Source organism: Dama dama, chromosome 1 (assembly GCF_033118175.1).
Source record: "Dama dama isolate Ldn47 chromosome 1, ASM3311817v1, whole genome shotgun sequence".
NCBI classification, from domain to species: domain Eukaryota; kingdom Metazoa; phylum Chordata; class Mammalia; order Artiodactyla; family Cervidae; genus Dama; species Dama dama.
Window position 1 is genome coordinate 32603576 of NC_083681.1, and position 8488 is coordinate 32612063.

General features: G+C 43.2%; 1 non-coding gene across 1 annotated transcript; it reads right to left on the minus strand.

Moving 5' to 3' along the window:
* Positions 1 to 4123: 4123 nt before the first annotated feature.
* TRNAW-CCA (transfer RNA tryptophan (anticodon CCA)) lies at positions 4124 to 4196 on the minus strand. The gene has a single exon. It is a non-coding gene; the product is annotated as a tRNA-Trp (tRNA).
* Between the last annotated feature and the right edge of the window lie 4292 nt (positions 4197 to 8488).

Here is an 8488-nt window from a genome sequence, read left to right on the forward strand (position 1 = left end):
GAGGTCAGCACCACCAACCAGCTCTACAAGAAAGGTTAAAGGGACTTACCTAAGTGGAAAATAAAAGGTCACACCTAGAAAATATCAAAAATACAAAAATATAAGGTAAGTGATTCAATGTCACACTGAGAGTTTGTAGGCTGGAATGATAACTTGGGTGAGAAGGTTAAGAGACAAAATATCATCAACTGGATATTCAGATTCTCTCTAAAGCAACTATGCTAGAGATATTGCTCCAATTGTAAGCTTTTTATGTGTGGTGAGGCAGTTGTAGAAAAAATAATGCCTTGATGTATTTATTTGGCAGTTATGCATAGCTCTTAGAAAATTCCATCATTTGGAGTCCCATCCTATAGTAAGTTGAGGCATTTGCTCGTCAGAGTTCTGAGTAAGAGCTGGCCTGGGAAGTTCCCACCTTCTTTGGGGTGCTAGGTTTCCAGCTGCTTGAGTCACAATTAGGAATTAGGTGCTGCTTCTCCTGTGTCCGGAGCAGCACTCTTCACAATAGCCAGGGCATGGAAGCAACCTCAACGTCCATCAACAGATTAAATGGATGAAGAAGATGTGGTACATACATGCAGTGGAATATTACCCAGCCATAAAAATGAATGAAACAATGACATTTACTGCCACATGGAAGGACCTCGACATTATCATACTAAATAAGTCTGATAAAGACAAATAGCATATGATATCACTTATATGTGGAATCTAAACTATGACACAAATGAATTTATCTATGAAACAGGCAGACTCACAGACATAGAGGACTTATATGGTTGCCAGCAGGGAGGGAAGGTAGAGGAGGGATGGAGTAGGAGTCTGGGGTTAGCAGATGCACACTTGTATATATAGGATGGATAAACAACAAGGTCCCACTAGGTAGCACAGGGAACTATTGATATATTCAATATCCTGTGATAAACCATAATGGAAAAAATATGAAAAAGAATATTTATATAACTGAATCACTTTGCTGTACAGAAAAAATTAAAGCAATGTGAATCAGCTATACCTGATGCAAAGAGCTGACTTATTGGAAAAGACCCTGATGCTGGGGAAAAAGAAAGAAAAGACCCTGATGCTGGGAAAGATTGAGGGCAGAAGGAGAAGGGTGCAGCAGAGGATGAGATGGTTGGATGGTATCACCAACTCAATGGACATGAATTTGAGCAAACTCTGGGAGATAGTGGAGGACAGAGGAGCCTGGAGTGCTGCAGTCCATGGGGTAGCAAAGAGTCGGACATGACTTAGCCTCTGAAAAACAACAAAAATCAATAAATAAAAATTCAAAAAATAAAATGGAATAGGGGGAAGAAAAGAAAATTAGGTGCTTCTTGATAGAGAAACATGTAAGATGTAGGGCCCAACCTTAGAACTTGGTCAGGATGAAGAATGAGGATTCAAAAGGATATTCTCTTTGAAGGGAAGGATTTTCTCTCTTCCTCTTCCCCTTTCCCAGCAATTTAGTCCTGCCACCATCAGGTAGGGTCAAGGAGGGAAGACCGCATGCCAGAGACAGTCTGGTGGCAGGTGCTGGATTTCCAGAAGTTTAAGGAGTGCTTTGTGGTCCCTGTAAGGTTCAATATGTTCATTTTATTTCAAAATAAAGACTCAAAGTATATTTGACTGATGGCTTAAAAATGAGTGAAGAACTCACTATTTTAAGGAATGTGGTTAAGGGAGGTCTCGGCAAGGAGGTGACTATTGGGGTAGTGTTTAATTTCCTCAGTTCTGTCCTGCCACAGCAAATATTTGAAATGCTGGACCAGTGTTCCAGCTTGGTTACAGCTCAGAGTTTTATTCGGCAGACAAAGGATAGTCCACCCTCAAGGCATGAGGGCGAGCTGACCCCAAAGGAGAGGCCTCAATCCTCTTTTCATATGTTCTGTCGCCTCCCCTCTGAGCCCGCCCTATGCAAATTGGGCTAGCCAAGAAGGGGGCATATTTGTTTCACCTAAAATTCTCCCTTCAGTCTGCAGATTTTCTTTTGTTCTGTTTTCACAGGCTTTTCTCTTTCTTGGTCTTTCAACTGCTGCCCTCTTGGACTCCTTTTTCCTATTCTAACTACCTAACAGTGACGTTTGAAGAGACCTGAGTGGAGAGAGAGAGAGAAATAGCAGAGTCATGTGGTGTCTGGAGAAGAGTGTTCAGGGCAGGTCTTTAGTGTGACCTGAGCCTGGTAAGAGCTGACAAGCTTATGGAATTGCATGGAAGTTTATAAGGGCAGAGGTAAGGAAGTGAGGAGGCCAGAGGAGGGACAAGGTGCCTGCAGGTTGCCTGAAATGCAGAGGCGTGAGGACCAGGGCCTAAGGATGAAAGGAGAAAGAATCTGAGGTATAATGTTTGATGACAGCACTGCAGTGTTGGATCAGTCTCAGAAGGAGAGAACTCGTCACACCACTGTCTTATCAAACACCTGGGTCTTAGTCACTGAATAACCATGGTCATCTAACTTAATCTGTCCAGGTCTTTGTTCTTCACTTGTCAAAGGAAGGGCCAAACTTTCAGTCTCTCCCTTTTCTCGTGAAATGGTCTTACATATTCGGTTCAGTTCAGTTGCTCAATCGTGTCCGACTCTCTGCGACCCCATGAACCGCAGCACACTAGGCCTCCCGGTCCATCACCAATTCCTGGAGTCCACCCAAACCTACGTCCATCGAGTCGGTAGATTAGGCATTAAGTATATGAATGAATGTTGATAACTATGCAAAACACAGAATCTGGAAGTTACTGTCTCTCTGAAAGCCTGGACTAAGTGTGAATATAATTTGGGGAGAATATTGTTTGTAACAGACTCTGGAACTGTGTTCTCAGTGGGTTTTTTCTCCCCTGTTTTGTTTGTGATTTCGTTGTTTTTTTTTCTGGCTGAGGTTGAGTAGTTTCTGCGATGTGACTGTAGGTGGAGCAGTCACACTTTTCCCCATGTTACCACAGAAAAAGCAGGAGCACCCACCCTTCATGTCTAGACAGAGGACGTGCATGCAATCATAAAATCTTTGGATGAGAGGGCTCTGGAAAGGTCATCTACTCCCTCTTGTGTCTTTAGAAAATCTTGCTGCTCAGCCAGGCTGGCGACGATGTACCCTCCCTGCTACTTCCCTTTTAACTGCCTTTAAAGCTCCACTGTTCCATCCCTAAGCACGTATTTTAGAATCAACAATGAAATACACCAAACAGTGTAGGTTTATATATGAGGGAATAATAATAAATAGATATTATTTATGTATATATTTACCCAATGTGTCCTGCTGGAGAGCAGAGTGGTTCTCTACACTCTGATGGTTCAGTAAATGTCATCTCTGGATTCTCATCAAACATTTTCTTTATCCTAGACTGAGATTTCTCAGTTTTTGGGGTCCTGCTATAGACAGGGAAAACATCAGGCAAATATATATTTATATATATATACACATATATATTTAATTCAGGCAAATATATTTACAAAATGACAGGACTGAAAATCAGTAGGGCAAGATCCGGACAGAAGCTGCATCCCTGTGGCCCCAGGAAGACTGTATTCCATCACCTGTTGCTCACCCAGAAGCAGGTACATGAAAAGATTTTTTTCAGTTATATGAAACTAGTATACATCAACCCCGAATATTCATGGGAAGGACGGATGCTGAAGCTGGAACTCTAACACTTTGACCACCTGATGCAAAGCGCTGACTCATTGGAGATGACTCTGATGCTGGGAAAGACTGAAGGCAAAAGGGGTATGGGCAGAGGACGAGATGGTTGAATAGCATCACTGACTCAATGGACATGAGTTTGAGCAAACTCCAGGAGATAGTGAAGGACAGGGAAGCCTGGCATGCTGCAGTTCATAGGGTCACAAAGAGTCGGACAAGACTTAGTGACTGGACAACAACAGGTATCCGTCTAGAAGTTTTTCTACGATGTTAATGTCTACATGTCTAATCCTATTTCTTCATTAGAAATCACAGTGTTTCCCCTGCTTTGAAAAAATCCAGGTCTCAGAGTTAATACAGCCACATTTAAAGATGGATTAAATATTTCTTCAAATATTTATATATTTGGCTGTACTGGCTCTTTGTTGCAGCCTGTGGGATCTTTAGCTGTGGCACAAGAACTCTTAGTTGCAGCATGTGGCATCTAGTTCCCTGACCAGGGATTGAACCTGGGCCACCTGCATTGGAAGCATGGAGTCTGTGCCACTGGACCACCAGGGAAGGACCTAAATATTTTTTAAATATTTAAAGGACAATGTTTTCATGATCACTGTTAATCATAATACTGCAAGTAGGTTACAGAGCATATGTGCAAACCTCCCAGCAAGGGAAAGAAGGCCAGGAGTTATTTGAATCAGATGTTAGACACCTTCTCAATTAAACTCTCACCCAGTTTTCTGCAGCAGGAGAGTAGCTCAGCTGCCTTTGGTGTTGCTGCCTCTTCTGCCCCAGTTTTACACAAATGCTTAATTATTTTGCATGAACAGGTTGGTTTGGAAGCACAGTTTGATTCACAGATGGGAGAACACAAGGACCATCTTCCTGAAGGGATGTGGAAATTCTCAAATATGTAGGGATAATGCTATTATCATTTAGATAAACTTGTTCATTCAACTAGAACATAGCTGTGAGCACCTAATGCATACTGGGCGTTGGGCTAGGAGCTGGGAGAGAAGAATGAACAATTAAACATGAATATCAAAAAGGTGTAGTGAATATTTTCATAGGAAATGTACAGAAATCAGCAGGACCTAACCCGGAGGTGACGACAGCTCTCTTGAAGGATGCTATTCTTGACCAGAGGCCTGAAGGTGACATATGAGTGGCCCATTAGAGGAGGATTCCAAGTAGAAAGAATTGATAGAGGAAAGTTAAGAGTTGGAAGAGCATGGACCATGAGAGACAGTGAAGGTCTAGCAGGGCTGGAATGTAGAATTCCAGAAGGAGACTGGAAAGAGACTGAGGCTGGAGTGCCAGGTAAGACCAAATCCTTGGGAAGGCAGAGCTTTTTTTTTTTTAATTTTATCAGCAAAGAGGTTTGGTTTTGTCCTAAAAGCAAAGGAATGAGTGCATTCAGAGAAGTGACAAGAGATCTGTGTGTGACAAAACATCGTGCTGCCTGCTGTGTGGATGAATGGGCGGTGGGGAGATACAGATTTGAAGCAGCCTATAGATGCTCATAAAAGCCATGAGAGAGGTAGCCCAGAGAGCGGGTGCTGAGTCAGAAAAAAGCCAAGGACAGAATCCTGAAGGATATTTGAAGGACAAGTCAAAGAAGAAGAGGAAAAAGAAGGAGGACTGGGAATGGGAGCTGAAGGAGGAGGAAAGAGAGGAGGAGAAAGAAGAGGAAGAGGGAGGAGAGGAGGAGAGGGAGAGAAGGAAGAGAAAGGGCAGAGGGAGGAGGAAGGGGAGGAGGAGCAGAGGAGGATGACCACTAACAAAGGAACTCGGAAGGAGCCAGAGACACAAGGTTATCCAGGAGAACGTTGCTTTGCAGGAGCCAAGGTAAGAGCCTGCTTCAAAAAGGAGGGAATCAAAGCTGGTGACGAATGCTGCCCAGCAGCCTAGCACAGTGAGGACTGGGCATTTAGCACGGGGAGGTTGGGGAGGTTGTGGGCAAGGTCACGGCCGCCAGCTGATGAAGGGTGGTGGAAGCGTAGGTAGGTGACAGTAGATACCAAACGAACAGTCGGGAAGGACATGCACTTCAGGAAGTGAAGCTCCAAATTTGGGGGGGAAACTAGAGCCAGTCGTGGATGGTAGGGGACTGGGTCAAGGTGGGGGGTGGTTTATAAATATGAGTAATTTGGAGGGTGATGAATGGACTGATGGGATTAAGCTCCAGGCTGGAGCTTACTGAGAAGGCTGGAGAGGCTGAGATTAGGGGACAGGTAGGACAGTAGCTGAGAGGGGGAGGAGGAAGGACCCTCTGCTGTCACAGGAGGCCAAAGGAGGGGCGAATGGGCTTGGACCTGGGACGACTGTGTGTTCCATGACAAGAATTTGAGAGAGTTCGAGTCTGGTGAGTCATTTTCTCTGTGAGGGAAAAAAGGAGTAAGGGTACCTTTTTTGATACACCCGTTGCGCAAGTTTAAAATCCTAGCTGAAGAGGACTTTTTTGTTTGTTTTGTTTTTGCCACGCTGTGGGGGTTGTGGGATCGACCAGGGATTGAACCTGGATCCCTGGATCCCTGGTAGTGAGAGCTTGAAGTCTGAACCAGCAGACCACCAGGGAATTTCCATGAAGAGGGCGTTTTTTTATAAAAGGCGAAAGATTTATACGATCTGAAGAGAAACCAGAGTATAGAGGGTGTTTTTTTTTAAAGTATCCCTAAAACAAAAGGTATTATTGAAGTTGAGAGAGAGAGAGAAAATTCTTAAAAAACAAACAGTATTATTTATTTAGTATTGTATTTAAAAAGAAAAACAAATTTAGACAAATGTAATTCAGTCGAGACCGAGTTTGAAGCTAAGAAACACTGTGAAATTCTGCTTATATCAGTTGATGGTGGGTACACTAAAGATATGAAGTCAAACTAAAATGGTGTCTCTTCCTCTAATAAACATTTTATGATCAAACCTAATGGCTAGTTGCATTCAAGCAATTCACCTTACACATCTGGGATTTAATGCGTTTTCTCTGAGCAGTTGAATGACTACATAATCACTACTTGCAGTAGGATTATATTAAAATCAGATAGCTTAATAAACGTTATAGAACTGGATAATTAACACAAGAACCTGAACTTAATTAGATACTCATAGAAAATGCTGGCAATAAGCAAGTGCCTTCTTTAATATCCACTAAAATGCACTTTAAGTGCATACTAAATAGCACAGCACAGTCCAAGAAGAAAATACACATATAGAGTCAATGAAGTTTGAAGAAACTAGAATAAATGACTTATACTTTTATTCATATGGAGCCCACCCTGGGGGAGGGAGAGAAGCTATGTAGGGAGGCCTTGAAAATTTGTTGCTTCCTTGTCTTATCATTTTGCAGAATCCACTGTTCCAAGCCATTAAAGAGTTAATTGTCCTAACTGAAGCTGAGATCTTTGTGGTATCAATTTTGAGAGAAGGAAGCCCTTGTCCTCTAGAAAGGACCTACAAAGCATCAGGAAGTCCCCTGAAGAGCAGGAACCAATGTTCCTTTTGTTATAACGAAACCTACAATTTTGTCTATCTTCAACCGAGGTGCACAGACAGGAAAATTCCCCCAAGTAATCACTATGAGATTTCTTCCCATCTGAGCATCTTCAGTCTCGTCTCTACAAAAAGTGACCGCGTATTAATTGTCCTCTATAACAAGGTGTGAAGGGTAACTTGAAATCCAGTGGTACAAAAGCACAGAAGCTCCCTGCCCCACTCAAAATATATTTATGACTTCAGATTTGGTACAGCCGTACTAGAAGCCATTCTCCTACAGGCTGTACTCCAGAGAAGATGCCAGGAACTGCTGACGTCATCCTCCTGTCCCTTGGCCACACTGGAGTGAGTGATTCACAACAGCAGAGGAGAAAAAGATTCACTCGTTTCCTGAAACTCACCACCCTCATTCCTCAAGCGGAGAAGGCAATGGCACCCCACTCCAGTACTCTTGCCTGGAAAATCCCATGGACGGAGGAGCCTGGCGGGCTGCAGTCCATGGGGTCGCTACGAGTTGGACACGACTGAGCGACTTGACTTTCACTTTTCACTTTCATGCATTGGAGGAGGCAATGGCAACCCACTCCAGTGTTCTTGGCTGGAGAATCCCAGGAACAGGGGAGGCTGTTTGTCTATATATATATATATATATATATATATATATATATATATATATATATATATAACAGGTAGGCTGCCGTCTATGGGGTCGTGCAGAGTCGGACACGACTGAAGTGACTTAGCAGCAGCAGCAGCATTCCTCAAGAATCTTGAAGCTTGTAGGTGCCTCGAATCCCTAGGCCAATAGTGCTATGCCAAGACAAGTAATTAATATCTTGGTCATCCTTTCCATCCTTCCTGGCTCTATTTCAGGCCAGGACCCCAAGGCCATACAGCTAATAGTGATGAAAGGGCCAGGAGTGATCACTAAGGAAGCCCCACTAGTGTGCTTCCTTCCTTCATTCCTCTCTCTCTTTTAAAATCTAGTGAATGGCATGTATCTTCTAGAAAGTCTCTCCAATTAGCCCCATCTACCCCTGTCATTTCATTCTCCTGTCCACCAAGAATGTAACCACTAGGAAATGTAAGGCTTGCCCTAGCTTGGTGCGTTTAGGGATTTTTTTTTTTTTTTTTTTTTTTTTTTTTGTATATGTTGTGATGATGTGTTCTAAGGAAGGGATCCTGGGCAACTCTTTTTAAATTTTAATATTTATTTGGCTGCACCAGATCTTAGTTGTAGCATGCAGGATCTTTAGTTGTGGCATGTGGGATCTAGTTCCCTGACCAGGGATCAAACTGGGCCCCCTGCACTGGGAGTGTGGAGTCTTAGCCACTGGCCCGCCAGGGAAGTCCCTCTTTTTCTT